Genomic DNA, 24,115 nt, shown 5'->3' on the forward strand with positions numbered 1-24,115 from the left:
GGCATAGCTGCAAGAGGAGACCTCGGCGAATTTTAAAGAGGGGTTATTGTAGGGGTGCATTTGGCAGGAGCTTCAGTGGCAAAGACAGTTCAACTTGTTGATGTTTCATGAGTAACGGTGTCTAAGGTGACATCGGCATGGAACTCCGAGGGAAAACATCAGAAAAAGGCAACAGTGGCCAGAAGTGCATACTCCAGGATCATGATATCCATACATTAATTTGAAGTGCAAGGCAAAGTAGGCGAGCAACTGCAGATCAGTTTATTGTAAATTTCATCCTGGGGCGCGAGCAGCCAGTTTCATCAAAACGGTCCACCGAGAACTCCAGAGAGTGAGATACCATAGTTGGGTTGCAGTGCACAAACCGCTCATCACATCTGGCAATGCACATTTATGAATCCAGTGGTGCAAAATCACAGGCAATGGACGAGTGAGCAGTGAAGAAATGTGATATGGTCAGATGAATCATCCTTCACCATGTTCTCGACAAATGAATGAGTGCACGTGTGGCACCAACCTAAAGAACTCCACAACACTGAGTGTTTGTTTCCAACAGTGAAGGGTTCTGCTGGTTCTGTAATTTTGTGGGGCACATGTTCCTGGGATAGTTTGGGTGCAATGATTCCCTTAGAAGGCAAGGTCAATGTAAATTGCTACTTAATGGAACTGAGTGATCATCTTCACTCCAAGTTGCAGCATTTATTTCCTGCTGGGAAAGGTGTTTCCAGAATGAAAATGCCACCATCCACAGAGCATGTGTGGTCATCCAATGGTTTGATGAGCATAGCACTGATGTTATCCCCATATGGCATGACCTTCTCAGTCACCAGATCTGAACCTAATTGAGCATTTATGGGATATTCTGGAATGACACCTGTGATAGCATTTTCCACCTTCATCAAAGAGGTGTGAGTTGATTGACTTTCTCGTGGAAGAACGGTGCCGCATCCCTCCTGCAGAATTCCAGGTGCTGGTGGATCATATTGCATGGCACATACAGGCTGTACTGGCCACACATGGTGGCCCAACACCTTATGAAGTGACTTTACCTTGGTGTTTCCATTTTCCTGTCCACCCCTTGTGCCTGGGCTGAGAATTAATACTGACCACACATGCGCAGAGAGGAGTGAGATTATATTCTTACTCTGTCTGCCTGCCTGACATTGAAACAAAATAGACACAAACAACAGGCATGAATAACTAATATAACATGTTTGATCGGGCGGTGTAATAGCTGCTAAGAAAATGGCAGTAAAACACCAATTTTATGCCTCCGCTGACGAAGTCGCCGGTGGCATTGTGTTTTCGGTTTGTCTGTCCCTCCGTCCGTCCGTCCGTACCTCCGTCCATGCTAATTTTCTCTGTTTTCTCTGCAACCGCTTATCTGATTGACGCAAAATTTTCACCATTGGTGTGACTACTCATGGAGAATGTTTTAATGATAATTATGATGTCATAGGTCACGCGGTGTCAGCCCTGTTGGAAAAAAGGAAAAACTTTGGACTTCTATATCTCCGAAACCGGTCAAAGGAAAAGAATTGAATCTTGGCAAATGTGAAGTACTCCTCATGCGAAACAAGTGATTTTTTTTGATGAGTTCATTGGTGGCTTCGTTATGACGTCATAATTGCATCGGTCAAATGCTTTATCCAATCAGTATGAAAATTTTTGTGGGTTATCTAAATTGTTTGGGAGGAAAAAAAATTGATGACATCATTGGTCACGTGGTTCGGCAGCCATGTTGTTGTTTTTAAAACCATAAAAACCTTCAAAAGTATTCGTCTCTGGAATGGCTGAATAGTTCGAGGCAAAATTTTGCAAGTATGATCGCCTTTCCATGAGGAACAAAAAAGTTATCTCCCGATGTATGACATCATAGATCACATGGTTTGACAGCTCTGATTTTTTGAAGAAAAAATCTTTTGAAATACTCTTCTCCAGAACGCCTTGACAGATCGAGAAAAAAACTTCACCCACATGTTCCCCAAGCCTTGGGGATATACCAGGGTGTTCACGAATAATGAATAGGTCACACACATCATTGATGGGGTGTTCACGAATAACTAATAGCTGGTAGCCACATTGGACAAAAATATTTTTCAAAATACTTCTCTTGAACCACTTCTTCGATGGATGTGAAACACACAGTTATGATCGAGTAGGCAGGGGGAATATATATATATATATATATATATATATATATATATATATATATATATATATATATATATATATATTTTTTTTTTATTTTAAACTGATCGGACGCATGGTCTAGCAGCCAGAATTATTTAATATTTTGAATCTGGGTTCAAGGATTTAAATCAATCTTGGTACAAGTATCTATAATGACGTAATAATGTGGGCGGAAGCTTATCTGGTGACGTCGAAGAGTGCCCTTCAATTTTTTTTATTTTTGTGCTTTTAAACCTCTTTAAACCTTTATTTAAACGTGACCAATGATGTCATGAATTATGTATTTGAAATGCCTGGTGTTGGCTTAATGGTTAGGGTGGTGGGCTTGGGATCCGAAGAGCCTGAATTCAAATCCCTTTCGGCTGTTGAATTAATACCAGGTGGGGTTGACTCTGCCTGTCATCCTTCTGAGGTCTGCAAAATGAGTGCCAGCTTGCTGGTGTACTGTGTTGGAGTGGTGACCCGTCCAGGAGAACTGCTGAGGCAGCACCAATTCTCTGCACAGAGTATGGTTCCAGTGGATGGATGGATGTACTTGAAGACTGTATAAAACAAATTGCCTTCATAATACTTCCATGAACCATGTATGTATATTGATATGTAGCACGAGAGGGTGTGACATGTGTTTCAGGGAGAAGAAGATTCTGCTGTTATTTTATATACGATCATCTCCAACAAACTTGTCTTTCTCATCACCATCATCATCACATTATTGGAACAAATTTATCATCGTTATTATTAAAGGTAAATTTCATGATTTTAATAACTCAAGAAAATAAACTTTATTAAGCATGTTCTTCATACAGGAAAATAAGCCTGCTGTTGGTTTAACAATTAAGGTGGCTGGCTTAAGATCTTGGGGTCTTGAGTTTGAGCCCCTGTTGTGCTTTAACACATCACCAGGTAGGTTGCTGTCAGTCAGTCTGTCGTCCTTCCGAGGTCAGAAAAATACCAGCTTATTGAAAACCGGGGCACTGAATCAGCGGCACAGCTGCACTCCCAGCAATGATGCAACCATCAGCCACAGACTGCACAGGAAATAAGAATAATAACAAGCCGGTAGGCGACATGGCTGCTCGCTCTAGATGGAAAGCTGGCCGACGCGACCAACCGATATTCATGTACATGCTATCAATCAATTTTGCACAATAAATATGATTATCACAGCCCTCTTAGTTTGCGCCCAGAAACCCGCCTTGTGAAATTTCAGGCATGTTTCCAAAGAGACTCTAACAAATGGCAGCCCTGGTAATTCCATTTATCTATTCGCTAAATATTTTATTTTTTTATATGATGCTGTAAGACATTCTCCTTGGGCACAAAAAACAGGTCCCTCGGAGGTCCAGTTTCAGAGGTATTGATTTTTTTGTACAGTCCACAATAAGTGTACGATGTACGATAAAGTATTTTAGCCGTTGCTAAGCAACTGAGGTGTGCATAGCAACCATTCATTTTTGTGTACATGCTAGCCACATTGTACACATTTCACCCAAGTTTCATCAAAATCAGACTCTTTCTCTTAGAGATATTCGCAATTAACCGTTTCTGAAATGTTCGACATGTACTCGCCCAAAACCTCTCTCCTCCTACAATTTTTTTTTTATTAGGGCTGCAAATTGGCATGAAGGGAGCTAGATAGATTGCGCACAGAACTCTAAGCATCGATTTTTCGATTTATTTTATTTTATTTTTTTTCGATTTTTTGACCACTTCAAAGGGCCGTTGCTATGCCGTTACTAGGGCCCTGGGTCCCATATTCGAAAGCACACGATTCCCAGAAATATTGGTCCTACCTATTTCATTTCCTACCAAATTTCATTGGAATCGGTTGAATGGTTTAGCCCCTAGGCTTGACCAAAGTTTCGCGGACAGACAGACAGATGGAAATGTCCAGAATAAGGGTGCTCTAAGAGCAGCCAATAAGAAAATGAACTTTATTTTATGTTCTTAATAAGTCTTCATTCATGAACATAATTATCACAAAAACAGTGCACAAACATGTTCATTGAGGGCACAGTTTGGAAAATGTTAAAGTTGAAGTCTCTAAACCCCATTACCCCCTAAGTTTGCGGATTTGCGATTCACAGGGATTTTCAGAAATGGAACCCCCGTAAATGTCAAGGCCCTCCTGCATATACTTCAACACTGTACGGTGTATTGTGTTGTATGAAATCTCCAGTTTGTATGTGTTACGTGTATCAGCATTGTTACTGTGCGAAGTGAATGTCGATTATTTTGTGTAATACATTTGAAGATTACATATCTTTTTGAATAGTAAGCTCTTGCGGTTTGCTTGCCTGTTTCATTCCTGTACCAATTGTTGAGTCCATCACCTCCCCCAAGATTAATCCGTTTGCTAAATTGAACTGAACTGCAAGATAGATATTGCCACTGGTGCTTTGTTCTCGCAACAGAATTGCAGCGAACATGGTTCTAAGCTTGCGGTTCATGGCAGACACAATATCGCAGTTCTCTCGATGCAATGGTTCGGGGCTAGTCACAAAAATTTACCCGGTTTTAATTGTTTATTAAATCTGCTATTTGTAATGCAACACCATATAATGTATTTTGTATATGAGATATAAAGGAACTCATAAAGTTTTGTTTGACGATGACACATGTTTGAAATGTCCTCCCAAGTTCTGCAAACTTACAGATACGTATGGAATATTTTTGACTGCACATTTAAGTGTTGCACGCGAGACTTTGGAAGAACCCTCGTTACACCATCTTTGAGTTCAGGAATGTTCATCGGGTTCTCTTTGAAAACATTTTCCTGAACTTTGCTCTTATGGAGGTATGCTGAGACTTGTGTTCCACTCTGGGCATGTGCATCTCTTTCTATGCCACAATAAATAATCTGAAGGAAAGAAGTCAGGAGATCTTGGAGGCCAAGAAAATCCATAATTGGTGGGAAATTAATCTGCCAGGAAAGTGATTTTTGAGCCACCGCATGGACGGGCAAGTTGCGTGTGCAGTTGCTCCGTCCTGTTGAAACCAAGCACCAGGAACGTTTTTCACAGGACTCAGAAAAGTTTGTTCTACATGTGTACGTTACGTTCCACATTCACAGCCACCCCTTCCTCAGTACCCTGATTTTCAGGAAAGTATGCACCGTAAATCCAACGACTACTGAGACGAGACTATAATCGTTATTTTTTTGAGGAGTGGAGAGGTTACTCAACCAATTGCGCTAGTTTAACTCCAGGCCCCCAAAACTAACAATTCTGTTTGTTTACCATACCATGACATTAATTGCTGAAAATGATGTCGTCTTTGTGGATTCCTGATTGATCAATAATCTCACTGAATCTCAAAGTATCCACAATGGTGGATACTTCGAGACCTGAGAGGGGTCCGTTCCATCTCTTGAAACCCACATATGTAGATTAAAAACAACAACCAACACACACATTGCCTTTTATTAGTATAGATTATAAAGGGTCGAGATATTGGGGTACAGCATGGGTAGGGAAAGGATAAACGGGTGGGTTCTTGTTTTGCACATGCTCCGTCTGCCCTTTGCCAGCCCCACCACAGGTTTCTGGATGGCACACGCGGGTTGCCATCAACCACCTTCTGATGAAACAACCAAAATCCAGACTCATTGTTCAACTCCACTCGTTGGATCCTCTTTTTATGCCGAGTTGGACAACCAACTTCCACATTCTCTTTAATCTCATTCTTTTTTTTTCTTTCTTTTTTTATATACATTGTCGAGGCTCGTGTGAGAGCTAACACACAACGCACAGCAAGGGGGCATGGGACAAGAAGGGCGGGAGTGGGAAGGACAAAACAGTGGGGAATAAAGACAGGAGATCTGTGGAAAGGAGAGGGATGGGGTGGGGAACATGGGGAATACAAAATGGACATTACAGGGACTTTCAGGAAGGAAAGCAGGGAATTTGAAGGAGGTGTGTTTGGGGTGGATTAATGGGGGTAGAAAAGATCAAGCATTTGGATGGGGGAAGATAAGAGGTGGTGGTGAACAGTTGTTTTGAAGACCTGGAGGGAAGAATGGGTTTGAAGAGAGTGTGGGAGTTTATTCCAAAGGCGGGAAAAAAGAGGAATGAGAGAGTGAAGGTGAGCAGTGATTCAAGATTTTGGTAGCTTTACCAGAAGGGTGTTGCTGGCAGACCTTGAGCGCCCTGTGGAAATATGGGGGGGACAAATCGCAGAGAGAGCAGGGGGGAGGGGGGAGACCGGAGAGGGGGCGGTAGAAAGCACCAGCCCGGAAGGGAGAGCAGTACTCCATCAGGCTGTAGACGGAAGCTTTGTAAGTGGTCAGGAGCTCAGGTGGGCAGAGGAAGGACTTTGCATGATGGAGGATACCCAGTTGGCGACTGGCTTTGGAGGCCAGGTTGGTAATGTGGCTTTCCCAGGAAAGGTCATGGCAGATAGTGAGACCCAGAAGCTTGAATTAAAGGACTTCTTCAAGAAGGTTGTTCAGAAAGTAGATGGGGTGGGGTGGGGGGGGTTTCCAAACGGTCCTTTCAGAGAGACATAGTGAGAGTGTGAGATTTGTCAGAATTCTTCTCTCCGGTGCTTCAAGACAGCTATATTGACCACCATCTCAGGTCATTCCCCATCCACAACCATGTTCTCCACAACCATGATCTTTTCTATTCCCATTAACCCTCCCAGAGCTGTTTCTTTTCTTTTTAATTAAGGTTTTTCCTTCCACTTCTGTGATTAAGAGTTTGAGGATGTATCCATCTTGTTCACCCCATGTGTCCTCACTCCCCTTGCCCTCAACCCCCCCCCCCCCATGTCCTGATCCCTCCAAGTCTCCCTCCATTTTTTCTCTCAACCTTGCAGTTGGCATGTTCCCCATCCCCTCTTCCCACCATCACCAAAGGTGGACGGAGCCCGGAGGTTATGTTTTCACTCCTGTCAGCTGTCTGTCTGTCTGTCTGTCTGTCTGTCTGTGAGCAGGACATCTCAAAAAGTCGTGGACGGATTCGGGCGAAACTCGGTGGACAGGTTCGACGTGCGACGAGGATGAATTGATTCAATTCAGGTGAAGATCAGAATCTGGATCTGAGAATTTTTTAACTGATTCTTTATCATTGAGAGAAGGTGCCAGAAACGATGTATAGCCTGGAATCTCAAACGGTTGTGGACGAGTTATGACAAAACTTGATGGATTGGATGGGTTGATTCGGTGACAAGAACAAGCAGATTCGATTTTACTTCAGGTCCGGATCCAGATCTGGTCCATCGGTGGGATACAAAACGTAAACTGATCATCCTGGTTTCGGCTTGGTCCGTTCTGTGTTCTCGATCTTCCATGAGCCTCGACCCTGTGTATATGAAAAACAACATGTATACAGTACATAACGATACACGGACACCAAGCTACCAGCCAAGGTGTGTGCACATTCTTTCTCTTTCGACCGACCGTTCGAGTGAACACGTTAACACCGATTGCCGTGACGCAGAAATCTTTTCAGTCGATAAGAAATAAAACCCGCCAATGAAATTGGAAAGAAAAGACAAAGCAGCAAGAAGGAAAAAAAAATTCCCGCCGTTATAATTACGTCACGCGTTCGATCGGAAACGTCATCACGCATATGGGCGGGAAGAAAGCGTCAATTTCACTGAGCGCCATCTTGGGCGTTCCGACTTGAGCTGCTCTTGTTTGCCGAAACGTTTGTGCTGAAAGCGAGTGCAACCGGAGGGAGGAAAAGTACAAAAGCGGAGTGAGAATAACGGAGCGTCCTCAGAAAAGGGAGTTTGACGATCCTGCCGGAGTGTTCGAGGTACGTTGTGTGAGAGAGAAAGCGTTTCCCCTCAGGCGATTTCTAGCGGTTCAGAGAGAGTTTCATTCTTTCCTCAGTAACTGATAAAAGTTTTTATTTGGAGGAAAAAAAAAATTGAAACTTTTTTTTTTTTTCCTTTTGTTTGTTCGATTTATCATTTTGATTCCCCCCGTTCTGTTTTGCCATTGTTGAGAAGTTCTTCCGAGGGATAGATTGAATCAATTTTGATCGACCGGAATATTTCATCGTTTAAAAAAAAGATTTTTTTTCCCCCCTTAAACCCAACTCTTAAATTTTGTAAAAGTTGTAGATATTATTCCGGTTTTTCGATTAGACCTTTCTTCGTTTAAAAACTGTTCTGAGTGTTAAAAAATTTTTTTTTAAATTAATTACATTTTTTATTTATTTAATTTGTTGTTCTTGGAGTCCTTTCAACTCTTCTCAGAAGCTCGGAGGTTTGTGCTGTTTGAGAAGATTAAAGGCTCAATTAATTAAATTTTTTTTAATTTGTTCTTGGAGTCTTCCTTCAACTCTTCCCCGAAACTCGGAGGTTTGAGCTGTTTGAGAAGATTAAAGGCTAAATTAAATAATTATTTAATTTTTTTAATTTGTTCTTGGAGTCTTCCTTCAACTCTTCCCAGAAGCTTGGAGGTTTGAGCTGTTTGAGAAGATTAAAGGCTAAATTAAATAATTATTAATTTTTTTAATTTGTTCTTGGAGTCTTCCTTCAACTCTTCCCAGAAGCTTGGAGGTTTGAGCTGTTTGAGAAGATTAAAGGCTAAATTAAATAATTATTAATTTTTTTTAATTTGTTCTTGGAGTCTTCCTTCAACTCTTCCCCGAAACTCGGAGGTTTGTGGTGTTTGAGAAGATTTAAGGCTCAATTAATTAATTTAACTGTTCGTGGAGGGTTGGTGCTCTATAATCTATGTACCTGATGATGTGAGGTACGTGATTCGCTTCTCCACCTTGACGGATTTCTATCATTGTGTCGATGCCTCTGATTCACTTGCCTCCTCGTCTCATCGTTTGAGTCATTCAGGAAGGGCTGAGTTCCCCCTTAGTCCGCCCGGACGTTCTGCCCTGGTCGAGTGCGTTTTGTCACGGGGTGTGCGAGACGTGTGGTCATACTAAACGAGTGAGCACCGCCTCTGAGCTTCCGGCTGGAGGTGGAAAAACTACCAACCCAACAGCAATAGGATAGGGGGGGTCTTGGACTGACTCTTCCAGTTTGCTGACCTCGCCCAGGCCAGTCGTGACCGTATAAGGTGCCGTTTGATTGGGTGAAAATGACGTTCTGTTCAGTCCAAAAATATGTCGTCTAATTCGTTCTGCGTCTGCGAACAAGATGCTTTCGGTAAAAACTTTCGGCAAACTTTGGATTCTCGAACGACACCATCTGTTTATTGCATCGTCGTATAACACACAGGGTTGTCTGTCTGTCTCTGTCTGTCGTCTGTTCAGTTGTACGTCCATAACACCAAGCGGTTCAAAAAAATATTCTACTTTCTCTTCACAGTTACATTGGTGACTTTGTCTGAGGTTGTGGACTCCTTACTCGGAGAGGTTCTCGGTTGAAAGGGTCGAAACTTCATGATGATGAATCGGGTGGTCAGTGAACTGTTTTTGATATAATTATTACCTTTTATGCCCTCTCTCTTTTCACCCCTCTCTGTCTGTCTGTTTGTCGATAAACAGGATATCTCAAAAAGTAGTGCTGCACTTAGTGGAGAGTTTTCATGTAACAAGGACGACATGATTACATTTAGGTGAAGATGAGGATCTGGATAGTAGAATTTTAAAAGTGATTCTTCACCATTGAGAGATGGGACCAAAAACGATGCAGAAGCAAGATGCGTCAAAAAGTTGTGGATGGATTCTGACAACTTTGTGGATGAGTTGGGTAGGTAATGAGAACAAGCCAGTTAGACTTTGCTTCATGTCTGGATCCAGATCAGACCTATCGGTGGGATACAAAACATGAACTGTTCAGCCTGGTGGAGGTATGCACTGTCCCGAGTGCCATTCTAGTTGGATGTTGTGCTGATCGTGCCACTTCACCCTAATCTGCTACAAGCAACTCTGTGGAAACATGACCGTTATAGAACTTGCTGACGTAAGCCAAAGCTTGAAACAGTCATTTGTGAGTTAACAATCTTTTCTAAACATCTGTGCTCTTTACTCTGCCATCTCCCACGTTTCTTCTCACCCCTTCCATCTTATTAAAGTTTATCAACCCCAATTTTCTGTTTGTTAGTCCTCATATACAGGACTTCTCCCCCCCCCCAATTCCTCGTTTTTTTTTTTTTTTAACCCCACCCCACCTTCAACCCAGTTTCCTTCTGATTACCGGCTGGCAAATCCACAAACGGTGGTTTGGTATTTGTGGTCTCCCTGAGGCTTGGAGATTACAAGAGCACATGGAAGTTGTGTAGCCATCTACGGTTTGTGACTTGGTGATTTGGCTCTGGTTCGTTGTTGTTCTTGCCTTGCCAAATGTTTTTCTTCGTTAAGTCAACTTTATAGGGAAGCTCGTTCATTAGTCATTCAGCCTTATTAAAGTTCATGGATTGTTGAGGGGTTATCCAGAACTTTTAAAATTTAACTCCAAATCAGTTTGTTTCATTTGTACCACAAGGCCAAAAAAGTATTTTTGTTCTGTTTTAAAAGCAAGTTTAGCCTCGCCTTTTATTATTTGGGAAGGTAAGTTTATTTTTTTTTTTTTTTTTTTTTTTTTTTTTTTGCCTCCCCTTGTCTTTATGACTGCTCTTTATTATTCGAAAATGTTGCTGTACCAGCCTTGGTCACAGGAGGATGCCATGCCAGAATAATTGTGCATCATTGTTTGGATCAGTTCTGAACCATCTGCTGTTTGATTTTATTGTTACTCTTACCATTTGTCCAAGTGCTTGTACATTTATTTGGGCTAATATTGAGCTGGTGGTGCCATGATGTATCGGTCATCAATGTTTGATCATTCTTGGGGACATAACTTTCAAATGTAGCTGTTTGGTGACTGTAAATAGGGAGTGACTTTGTGTCATGTCTTTAGATTGTCACACATCACTTTTCTCTCATACTTCAAATAGAGTTGGTTTGGAGAGGTGAGGATGGTGATTTGTTGGGTCAAAGAGGATGTTGAGGTTTGAATAGTAATTTGACTGGTGTTGTGGGAAAAGCATTGTATGGGACTGCGGAGGGGGAGAGGTAAATGACAAGATCATCTTTTTTTTATCCAAGGGTTTAAGCTCATGAAGGAGCTAAAGGACAGCATGATTACTAACTACTACAAGGTGAGGGGGATGTGAGCGTACAATGAGTACTAAAATAGTAGCAATAGCCCGGAGAGGAACAGGATGGGCGTGGAGAAGAGATGGATGTGCATAAGGTAGTATTGGGCAGCATATTTGAAGGGCTGAAGTGAAGACGAGACTTCGGACGCTGGAAACTATTACACAATCGGGAGAATAAGTGGTGAATGAATGCAGGCGGGCAACCAGCGTGGACTTTGGGATGGCGATGGTTTCTTGGAATGATGGCCGATGCAAGCGTGTAAAGTATAGATTGTGGAATGGGAAAGAGATGATTCTTGCATTACCTTTTATTTTCAAAACATTCCTTGCAATGGAATTTTGTTGGCTGATCTATGGCATGGTTTCAATCCTGCTTGACTTCTGTAATCACCTTTAGCTAAAGAGGTTAAAAAAGGTATAAACTTGCAACATGCCAGTGGCATTCTGAAATGTAGTAGTTTGTTCGGAGACCTTGATTTCACAGTCTCCTTGTTTGTTTGTTTTTCTTCCCTTGTCTGTTTTGTCAACCTGCAGCCTTCTGTTCCCTCTCCCATGAGCCTCACCTCTGTATTACAAACCCATCGGTGTGGTTTCGTGTGTTATTTGTCGTCAACTTGTGTTCAGATATCTAAGGACAGAGTTTAAATGCTGATTATGGAAATAACTGCCGGTTGCAAGAGGAAATGCTCCTGTTTTAATGTAATCGCCACGACATCTGGTATGATCTTTAAACATTATTTCCATTTGCCTCGTTCTTTGTTTTCACAGTAAAATGCCAAAGGCGCACAAATATTTTTTCATGCTCGATTATACTACCTGAGTTCCACTGTGGCTACTCTTGTCTGAGACGTCTTTGAATTTCTACTTCATAGTTTTACATTGCAAATCCAAGTATTCCACCACGGTTGCATCACCTTGTGGGGTAGGCCACGGGAGGGAAATGAGCCTGAGTCTTTCACAAAGCGTTTGGCCGAGCCTGACGTTTGACTGCCACTTTTTTAGGACAGGAAGTTTTTGGAATTTTGTCAGGATGTTACCTCATGGGCACTGTGGGATCTTTGATCTCCACCTGTTGATGCAAGCAGACAAGACATTCGGGCTTTTTCGTCCGACTGAGGATGGCACACCTTGTGATGCACCAATGTGACGGTTTACAGTCTGGTTAGGAATCGAACCCAGGGACTGGACTGTTGCCCTGTGCAATCATGTCCAGACAACATCGTATCTCGAATGTGTGTAACTATTTGAATGCGTGATATATTTTTCACATGTGGCACCAGAGAAGTACGAAGGCTGGTTTGCCTGTGTGCACATCATCCCTCCTTGCGTTGCGTTAGTCGATGTACAATTTGAATTGGTTGGATTTGTTTGTTATTTATTTATTTATTTATGTAGACCGTTCTGATCGTTGCTTTGTTTTGTAAATATCAACTGGTTTGCGTGGTGTTCATGTCATTAATTACCCTGTGCAAGCGAAGCAAAAAGTGGGGTTCAGAAATTTGTTCACATCTGTCTGTCCACAAACGTCAGTTGATGATCGAGGAACAACTTATTTCAATCAAATGTTATATTTTGAACACAACTGGGGAAACAAACCTGCAGTTTTGCAGTACTCTGGCTGTGCATTTGACTCGATTGCACATGCGCAGACAAGTGTTTGTTTTGTTTGATTTATTTATTAACTGCCTGTGTGGCAGTCAATTAAAATTCATTCCAAACAGGAAACTTACTGTTTTTTAAGGATGTCATGAAGAACACTTGAACAGGCACAAAGAACTTATGTAACATGAAAAAATAAGGTGGTGTAAAAGATGCTGCATCAATGGTGATAAACTTCAGAATTTTTCTTTTAATACAAACTTTAAAATCGTCATTTTTATCTAAATTGAATTACATACTTGAACACTGTATGGGGGAAGGTGTTCTTCAAACTCTACCTCCGTCATTGAAGGTGGAAGGAGGTTTTGTTTTTGTCTGTCTGCTTGTTTGTGTGCAGGATATCTCTCAAAGTTCTGGATGGATTCGGACAAAACATGGTGCACACTGATGTGTGACGAGGATGAATTTGTTTTTTGTTGATTTATTTATTACTTCCTCCACCGAAGGTGAAGGAGACTTTTTAACCCTTTGTCTGTCTGTGGACAGGATATCTCAAAGTGGTGGACATGTGTTGGATGTGTGGCAAGGACGAATTGATTCAATTTTGGTGAAGTTCCGAATCTGGATTTGGATATGAGAATAATTTAATATCTAAAGTGATTCTTCACCATTGAGAGATGGGGCCAAAAACGATATTGCACTGTATAGCATGAAATTTCAAAAATGTGTTGGGCCCGATTATGTTCTCATGGATCAAGCATTACATGGCGGAGGTATGCACTCTACCGAGTGCCCTTGTAGTTTAATTGGAGAATATGGTTTTCCAAATTAAATTGTCTGTGATAAAGGACCTCAGTTCTTTTCAGAATAGTTCAGACAATTTATGAGTAGGAATGGTGTCAAACGTACTGATGTACCACCATACCTCCTACTCATAATGGAGCAGCTGAATGCACAATACAAAGTGTCAAACAGATGTTTGATACAAATCCTAAAACGTCAATTGTCATTCAACAACAAACTGGCAAATTTTCTGATAATTTATTGGAACACACCTCACACCACAATAAATCCCTGTGACATGTGGCACTTGCTGGTATAAAATAAAATGTGTAAACTGTTTGCAGGGTATAAATAGGCCCAGCCCCCAACAAAATAGAGTACTGTCTCTTAACTGTACACACAAAACTGAGGTAATAAGATCTCATAATTTTTTTTACTTTGTAACAAAACTGGCTTTAAATAATTTTCAACATTTTAGTTCTTCATTTTCAAATATTCATTTCCACTTCGTTTTCGATTTTAGACCTATGTTCACAATATGCTGCTGATTTTTTTTTTCTTTTTTTCTTTCTTTTGGTCTACATCGTCAAGGCTCGTATGAGAGCTGACACAATGCACAGCAAGGGCGACATGAGACGAGAGGGGCGGAAGAGGGAAGAACAACAAAACAGTAGGGAACAGACATTGGGAGAGGGATGTGGCGGGGAACACGGGATATACAAGATGGGCATTGCAGGGAATTTGAAGGAGGTGGGTTTGGGGTGGATAAATGGGGGTAGAAAAGATCATGGTTTTGGATGGGGAAAGATAAGAGGTGGTGCTAAACAGCTGTTTTGAAGGCCTATAGGCAAGAATGGGATTGAAGAGTGTGAGGAAGTTTATTCCAAAGGCAGGAAAAAAAAAAAAGAGGAGTGAAGGTGAGCAGTGATTCGTGATTTTGGTAGTTTTGCCAGGAGGGGGTTGCTGGTGGACCTTGAGCACCCTGTGGAAATATGGGGGGGGGCATATTGCAGACAGAGTGGGGGGTGGTGAGACCGGAGAGGAGACAGTAGAAGACAAAGGCCACCAACCTGCCTGCGGTGAGGGACTGAGAGGCCCAAAGACTTGGCCTCATCGTGGGAGGCCTCATCTTCTTTTTCACAATTTTTTTTTTTTTTTTTTTTTTTTTGTGATGGCTGTTTTTTGCCAGACATAAGTATTTCAAATGCAGCCTTCATGGGTCTGACATCTTGTGTCTTTGTGACCACATTGGCATTTTAAGTTGGGGGCGGGTGGGGGTGGAACTAACACCAAATGTCTGCACGGCAGCCATGACTTCTAAGTCAGGAATGCCTTTCCAGCAACCAATTTCTGACTTTGAACAAGGCTCCATTGATGTGTCCCAGGTGGGTTGTGCAATGTTTTATAAAGTTCATAAAACTTTCTGACCCCTGAACTGAAATACAGCCGCTGATTTTCTCTTACCACAGCGGTCACAAAATGGCAGAGTAATGCCATGCACAGCGGACATAAAATGGCCGCCCGGCCACATGGTCTGGCAAGTTGACCCTTGCAAAAAAAAAAAATATATATATATATATATATATATATATATATATATATATATATATATATATATATATATATATATATATATATCAAATTGGGGTAGGTCGGATTACAGGAAACCAATCTTTTTTTTATTTTTGTTTTTATAAAGTCCTTATGCTGATTTAATTTAATTTATACCTCTGTTGTAGCACTTGCTCTCATGATGCTAAGACCCCAAGTGTCGGTCCTATTTACTGTTGTGTTCTTCCTTTTGATGCAAGACATTCATGGAACATGTAGGGTCATATCCAGGACTCCCGTGACCATTGAGAGCATAAGTTCGTTTGAGGATGGATTTTGGTACTTTGGGGTATTTAGAAAAAAAATGAGCTCCTATGCCCCTCCCAAAAGTGTGGGCTAACTCCACCAAAGGGCAAAATCCAAAATAGCCGCTGGTGGCCATCTTGGAAATTACGCAATTACATAACTCTTGAGTAAAATAACTTTGACATGAAATAAGTGTCGTTTTTTTTTTATACTAATTTAATGACTAGGGGTCCATTCCAGTGGTTATTTTCTCATTTCGTAGTCATCTTCAATGTAAGCCTGGTGTTGGCGCAGTGGTTAGGGCAGCGGCTTGGGATCCAAAAGGTCCTGAGTTCAAGCCTCGTTGGGCCACTGAATTAATACACCAGGGGGTTGACTCAGCCTGTCATCCTTCCGAGGTCGGCGAAGTGAGTACCAGTGTACTGGGCCGGTGTATACCCCGGTTAAAATAGGTGTACCATATCCCTGTGTTTCGTAAGAAGCGACCAGGGTTGCGTCAGGAAGGGCATCCGGCGTAAAACATGTGCCAAATCTCTATGCAGATCATGCGGATGATCCGCTGTGGCGACCCGTAACGGGAGCAGCCGAAAGAAGAAGAAGAGTAGTCATCTTCAATGTGAAATCCAAGATGGCCACCAACAGCCATATTGAATATATGAATATTTCAGATCTTCCAAACCATTTAAGGTAGGAAGACGATTAAGGTATTGTTTTCAAGTAATTGTATGGCGGGAAATTCATTCCAGGTCTAACTTGTCGACTTGGATGTCATCTTCACTATAAAATCCAAAATAGCTCTTGTGGCCATCTTGGAATTTTTAAAAATACATAAATCTTGAGTAAATTAACATACAGGCATGAATTATGAAGTGTCTTTTTGACAAATTAATTCCAGGTGTTACTTGCCCATTTTGAGGTCATCGTCAGACCTGAAAATATGATCTCGGTGGTTTCTAACTCATTTTTATGGTCATTTTTGCAGCTCATGCCTTTTATCATTAATCTTATTGTTGGTGATTTACTTGAGCCAGCAGCGATGATGGTATCGCATCTCAGCTGCAAATGGGTCAGGTGTGGCGTCAATCAGTTTGATAATGCGATCTCATTTCCATGTCGTCTAGGAACACTGCTGTTTAAACACGTTCCAATAGTGTAGTAGATAGTAGATAAATCGTGCAAATTATGATGCAAGCATCAAATTTGGCATTTCTGTTCTGCAGGGCTTTCTGATCAAATCTGCCCGATTGGCCATTTGAAAATCCAAATTTTGAAAAAAAAAAAAAAAAAAACTTCAAAAATATTTGAAGTCACAGCTGGCTGAAATTCTTGAAGCGCAAGTGAACATCCCAGACAGAGAACCAAGGTGAGATGCAGTCATCATTGATGGCTCAGCACTTATCAATGCCCTCCCTCCACGCACTTCAAAGATATTTGATGACTATGTTAAAGAAGACATCATCCCAAAGGTAGAATCCTATGGTGCCAGGTACGAGAGGGTGGACGTAGTGTTTGATGTGTACAAGAAGTCCGAGGCAAGGTCTAAAAGGGGGCAAGGAATCAGAAGAAGTGACAGGAACCAGTAAGACCCCAATTAACTGGAGAAGCTTTCTTCGAGATGACAGCAACAAAACTGAGCTGTTTCACTTCCTTGCGGAAAAGATGTGTGAAGCATAGACGACAAGCGCAGGCATTGTCACAAAAGGCGAAGATGCCATTAGCAACACAAGGAAGTCACTGGATGCTGTCTCCATGTTGTCATGAAGAAGCTGACACTCGAATATTTGTACACGCCAGGGATGCAATGACGGATGGTAGCAAGTCCATTATCATTAAGGCTAATGACACGGACGTACTAGTCATAGCAATGTTTGTACTGCCATCCTTACAGTAACTAGGTCTTGAGAACATGTGGATTGCCTTTGGCCAAGGAGCCAAGGCGCAATGGATTCCAGTCCATGAGGTAGTTTCTGCAATAAGGCCTGAGAAAGCTCGAGGGATCCCATACTTCCATGCGTTCACTGGATGTGACGTCGTGTCTGCCTTCCGTGGTAAAGGGAAGAAAACTGCATGGCAGACTTGGAACGTCTTTGTTTCTGAAACATTCACCAATCTCAGCCAGCATCCAACATTGATTCGTGATCTTGACTTTTTTTGAAGTTTTTATTTTTATTTTTCAAATGGCCAATCAGGCAGATTTGATTCGAATCCCCTGGAGAACAAATGGGCCAAATTTGATGCTTGTATCATCATTTGCACGATTCCTCTCAAAAATTGCTGTTATCTGCCTCACTAGTAGTCAGGGCAGGAATTTGGCAATAATAATAACAAGCCTTTTCTTGATTTAGGAGATACTGTTGCGGGGCCGGGTATCTGCTGCGAGCGCGACTGCGAGGTGGAGCAGTAGGGTCAACTCTGCCGAACACCCGGAATTTATAGGTCGTCACCCCGGATAACTCCGGAGCCGACGGGTCCCTTATCGGACCAAAGTTCGCCAATAGGTCGACCACGTGGGCTGGGGTCGATTGCCAATTTCAATTTACCTAAATACCCACGCCGTCCAACTACCGGGAAAATTCACCCTTGACGATGCTCGGACGGAATGAGACGCTAGCTTACTCGAACCGTATGCGACCCGAGCTGATGATCACCGAGCTTTCGTCGGTCCAAATGTCCCTTTTACAGCGGCAACAGCCTGGCTAGTTCTCCAACACGCACCATGTTAAACAAATAAAAGACATAAAAACGAACTGATACATTTAACACATGGGTTTATTTATAATAGGTGGGGAAGGAGGGGAGCATGTAAGAAGCAGAGTTATCACGACTAATAGAAATGAAATAATGTACAAGGCACTTAACAGTTGCTACTTGATGACGGACGCACGCACACACGCACACACGCACACACGCGCACACGCGCACACGCGCACACGCGCACACGCGCACACGCACACGCGCACACGCGCACACGCGCACACACACACGCACACGCGCACACGCGCACACGCGCACACACGCACACACACACCCAATGGTTTTTATTGAAGGCCTCCAGCTCGAGGCCAGGTGAGCTAGAGACCAGAGCCTGCGCTTAGACCTGTCCACCTCGTGTGGTCTTCGACGATCTGGCTCTTTGGGACTCAAACCCGCAGCAACGATGCCACTCCAACCACCAGGGACGGAGGAAAAGCGTCGGACGCCAGGTGGACGAGACGAGAGAAGACCCGACCAGACCAGACGAGTCGATCTCCGGCACCTCAAACCCAATCACTGCCCAACCCTGACACTCTTTCCAAGGCCCTGGCATTCCTTATATTGCATTTCTCCTGCGGGCTGGGGTGTCGTGTGAAGGATCGCCGTCTGAGACGTCTCACGCCTCCCATTGGTCCGGGGTTCGTGAGAAAGTCCATGTCTGAGACGTCTCGCCTCTCATTGGTCTTGGGGAACATTCCATCTCTCTGGGGCAGAGTCGGAGCTCTGGTGGCCGAGGAAACTCCGCCTACGTACGTGGTCGAACACATATAGTCAATAGCGTTGGTGTGAGGAAGCGAGGTGAAGGCTTGTTATAAGGGGTGTAAAAATCGTAACTATTAAAATAACACACAGTGCACGTACATTTAATTCCCATTAGACAAGGGAAAAGGGAGCTATCTATCCACATTTACTTATCGATATAACTGAGCTATAGGACCTGTATGTTGAGTGCAGTAAACTTCCAAATTCGTAACAATATAAAGTATTTCATTTCCGTCCAGGATGCTTTTTGTCTTCTGGACGCATGCACCAGACAAGTTTTTTTTATTTTTTTTTATTTTTTTTTTTTTTTTTTTAATATCATGTGGATGCGCTATACTCGAACGTAGACGTTTCGGTGAAGGAGCTGGATGGGGATCAGCAGCAGTAGATTTCGGGGTCTCGGACGCAGACGTAGATTCACTGCACACACAGGAAAAAAAAAACAAGGTATTGAGTTCATGTGTGGTGCTTCAGCAAACACAAGATCAATTGAGGAAATCCAAACCCAATAAAATAGCAGGGTTGATCAGAGGCAAATGCAGACAAAACAAATGAAGTTCAATTGTCAAAAATGTTCATCTCCAATTATGCATAAAAAATGCGCAAGTGTAAAGAAAACATGAAACCAACAAACTCAACGAAATAAAATAGTGAGCAGGAACTGTTCTCCAAGCACAAATAGCAGAAAAGGTCAGGGCAAAACAAGGCCAATGCAGTATTTAAAGACTGCCTGTAGAACTGCAACTGTAGGGGTTACCTGCTTTGTTCACTATATGCAGATTTTCGCTTTTCAGCTTGCTGGAGCTTTCTCTTGCTTGAAATGGACAGGTAACATTCCTTGTGCATGTAAAAGACCTTTGTGTCCCTTTTCCCAGTTGATGCTCTCATACACCATGCCAAACCTATCTAGCCCCCTTCAATTCGCTGCTTTTTCACACAAGCTTTGCCACTTTCCACTGGAAATCCCATCAAGTGAGTCTATGATCAATATGGGATAGGTTCCGGGGATGTCTCGATCCGCGAGCATTTTGCCATTGTTAAATTGGAGTCGAGGGGAATAACGTTATCGGTTCGCGGCGGTTCCTGCCTGGTTCATGCAAAAGGCCGCAAATGGCGACACCACCAAAGTCGGGGAATTGGTACAATGCATTGGGGACAAGGGGATAACGTTATTGGTTTGTGGCGATTCTTGGTTCAAAAGGGAAAGTTTTTAAAGTTTCAAATGTTTTTGACCACAAATGCATGATGACAGTTTCAGTCAAGATGCTTACAAATAAAAAAATGGCAACACCAGGTACCGTTTCCAATTTATTGAAGAATGCATTTTAAAGTCTCAACCATAGCGTACCATACCATACCGTGAAATGGGGAAGAAAAAAAAATCATCATGTACCGTTTCAATTTTTTATTAAACACACACCATAATGTAACTTTGCAAAATGATGAAGATGATGTGCGCCAGGTGTAAAAAAATAAATAATAATTAAAAAGTCAGTTGATATTAACCCTGGATGACTGTGGTGTTTGTCAAAAGGAACATGACCTCAGTGTTTGGATGATTGCTGTTCAGGTCTGTGGGGTGGCCAGGAGCGTTGTCGAGCAGCAGGAGTACCTTAAACGAAAGGTTCTTTCCTGCCAGGCCAGGACCTGAGGAACGAAACGGTCAACTTTTTATGGACTGGTTCCATGTCACCCACGCCTTCCTGTTCGCCCTCCAGTACACGGGCAGCGCCTGCTTGTTTTTGTTCTTCAGCGAACGGTAGAGCATCATGGGCTTTACCATGAAGTCACTTTCGGCGTATGCATGGAGAAGGGATACTCGGTCCTTTGCGGCCTTGAAGCCGGCTGCTTTGCTCTCACGCTGAAATGAACGTTCTGGTCGGCGTCTTATTTTTTTTTTATTTTTTATTTTTTCCAAAACAAGCTGGTCTCATCAGCGATAAAGACCTGCTCCAGCAGTTACCCCTTCTCGATGAGGCTCGTGAGTTCTGCAGTGAATAACTTGGCCACGTTGTGGTCCACAGAGGCATGCCCCCCTACGTGCTTGACATTGTGCAAATTTTATCGCGCTTTGAAGTGGTGAAACGTGTGTGTGTGTGTGTGTGTGTGTGTGTGTGTGTGTGTGTGTGTGTGTGTGTGTGTGTGTGTGTGTGTGTGTGTGTGTGTGTGTGTGTGTGTGTGTGTGTGTGTGTCCCCGTGTCCCCCTCCCCCCCACAAAAAAAATTTATTATGTCATTTCTGCTCCTGAAACACCCATGGGTACATTCAAAACTGATTTGACAATTGAAAGGTGACATTACTATCTCTTCCATTAATCAGCACTCTTGGTGTCGTCTGTTTGCACAAGCCAAGGTGGAGATTTTCAATTGATAAGATCAGGCAGAGAACAACGGCACTTTGTAGAGCACATACTTTCGCCAGGTTGAACTGTTTACATTTTGTATCCCACCAATGGACTGGATCTGGATCCAGACCTGAACCAAAATCGTATCACCTTGTTCTTGTCACATACCCAACCCCCTCCACCAAATATCATCCAAATCCATTGCCTCACTCTGAGATATCCTGCTCACAGACGAACAAACAGGTAAAAACATAACCTATGTCCACCTTCAGTGGGCGGAGGTAATAATAATAGTAATAACTGGAAGAGCATTCGGTAGAGCGCTTACCTCTGCCCCGCATTGCTTGATCCACGAGAACATATTGGGCCCATTACATTTTTGAAATATCATGCTATACATGGTTTTTGGCCGTATCTCTCAATGGTGAAGAATCTCTTTAAAAATTCTAGTCGCTGTATCCGGATCTTCACCAACATGTAATCGGTTAGTCCTCGTCACACACCCAATCTGCCCACCAAATTTCATCTGGATCCATCCACAGCGTTTTGAGATGTCCTGCAGACAGACAAACAGGGGTGACAACATAACCTCCTTCCACCTTTGGTGGCAGAGGTAATGATATTAATAACAAGAGCTCAAGTGAGCACAATATATGCCTGAACAAGAATGTATATACAGAATTGTGCTACTACATGGAAAACAGCATCCTGGTTGCCATGGCAACCACTTTAGATGACTAATGTATGTCGCGACACCGTCTGTACCTATGTACCAAATATGAAACGTGAAAGTTGAAAACTTTCGGAGTTAGAGTGCGGACAGGAATGGACAGACGGACGGACGACCGGTATCACATAATACGCCATATATATATATATATATATATATATATATATATATATATATATATATATATATATATATATATATATATATATATATATATATATATATATATATATATATATCGGGCGTATAAAAATTAATGTATGCCGTTGTTACTTTGTGAATGTGGAACCAATCACTCCGTTCAATCCCTGTAATCATTACTGATCCACAAGGCTGAGACCAAAAGTAATGTTTTGTTCCTGCCTGGAGGTTGTTTTGCTTTTGTTTGATCCAGATCGGTGGGCCATGTTGAGTTCACTTAATTTGTTATTGTATAAGGGAAGGATTGGTATTTGTCACGTGGTGCCTCACACCACCCCACCCTCCAACCCAAAGTAAAGCATTGAGTCATGGGAGGGTCTCTGGTTTTTGGATGACATTGTTTGCAGCAAGAGGTGGTGGCTGAAATACTTCCGTTTAAAATTGATAAATGAGTGGGTTGATGTAAACTTAGCACTTGACTGCAAAATGTTAACTTGAAGCTTTTTGCTTTTCTTCTTGTGTGACGAACTTGGTTCCACAATGAATGCCGCATGAAAAGTAGATGGCTGCATGCTTTCTTGATTGGCTTTAATGGGCATTATTGTGTCGCTCGTAGTTTTGCTCAATTGGGAAAGTAGGAGTCTTGAATTAAAAGTAGGTAGGCTTGGCTCCAAGTGCAGTGAGGTATAGCCATTAGGCTGGGGGTTGCCCTGCCCCTCCTCACCCCACAGAAGCTGAAAGGCCTGTGACGGATGCTTGGAAATTCACTGAGGTGACTTAAAGCTCAGTTGAAATGTTTATGCAATTAAAACGTTTTGCCTTTAAACTTGTTTGTCATTTAAAACCTGTATATTGTTACCTTGATTACCTTTGCTGCCAAAGGTGGATGGAGGTTGTTTTCAGCCTTGTCTGTTTGTCTGTGGCCAGTAGGGTTCGGCGATTATACTGGTTATAACAGTATAATTTTTCATATTGGAATTTAGATTATTGCAGTATCCCAAAAAAATGTAATCTGAAACAAATTATCGGTATATCGCCAACAAATCGGAGAAAGGTGTTTACAATTTTTAAATACCCGATGTGATTTAAAAAGCTTTGTACTCTGCTACGTTTTGGTGATACAGGTATGATCATACTGGTACGGCGATAGCAATGGATCCCGACCTGTGCTGATAACCAACACTGATCTCGCTTAAAAACAAAATCATTTTTAATACAAGTTGAATTTGGAAGTAAATGAACCGTTCTCATCATTTTGGAGGGGGTGACAGTATTCCCGTGTGGGAATACTTTGAAAAATTACCGTGTGTCAATAATGTGTATCATTTATGAAAAAACACTTTTTTAAATGCGCACTTCAAAGATTCTCAGAAAGTTCAAAAGCGTACAACCGAGGCTTTTGATGGAAGGTTTTCTTATCTTGTGTAGATAAAATTCTTCTGTGATTATGATGTACTTTGATTTCAAAATTTGAGTTTACAAAATTAAGTTTATAAATTATAAGATTACAAGTTTTATTATAACTTGGAACATGTGAGATTTACGGAAAAATAGATACAAGGAGAGCATGTGAGCAAAGAGGAAGAGGGGGTTTTCCACGGCTCGTGTCGGTAAGATTCTTCCATGATGATTGATTTCCAGTGTTTTCAACATTTAAGTGTACAAAATTAAATTAAATGTTCCCCAAGCCTTGGGTGTACAAGTTTCAGGAATAATTGATAGGTCACATGGTTTGGCAGCCATATTGGATTAAAGAAAATATTAAATAATGTTTTCTCTGGAACCGCTTAACCAATCAACGTGAAACTTCACAATTATGATATTTTAGTTGTGAGCAATACATGTTTTGTATTTCAACTTGACTGGATGCATGGTCTGGCAGCCAGTATTTAAATTT

The 24,115-nt window shown here is 42.1% G+C and overlaps 1 protein-coding gene across 1 annotated transcript in view; it reads left to right on the forward strand.

Annotated features, from left to right (window-relative positions):
* The first annotated feature begins 7,753 nt into the window (after positions 1-7,753).
* LOC147015547 (radixin-like) overlaps positions 7,754-24,115 on the forward strand; it is a 51,819-nt gene continuing 35,457 nt past the window's right edge. The window contains exon 1 of the mRNA XM_085850383.1: positions 7,754-7,955. The gene's annotated coding sequence lies outside the window, so the exon portion shown is untranslated. The remainder of the gene's footprint in view (positions 7,956-24,115) is intronic.

The sequence above is a fragment of the Eptatretus burgeri genome, chromosome 12 (assembly GCF_056783735.1).
Source record: "Eptatretus burgeri isolate ZD-2024b chromosome 12, Ebu_testis_v1, whole genome shotgun sequence".
NCBI classification, from domain to species: domain Eukaryota; kingdom Metazoa; phylum Chordata; class Myxini; order Myxiniformes; family Myxinidae; genus Eptatretus; species Eptatretus burgeri.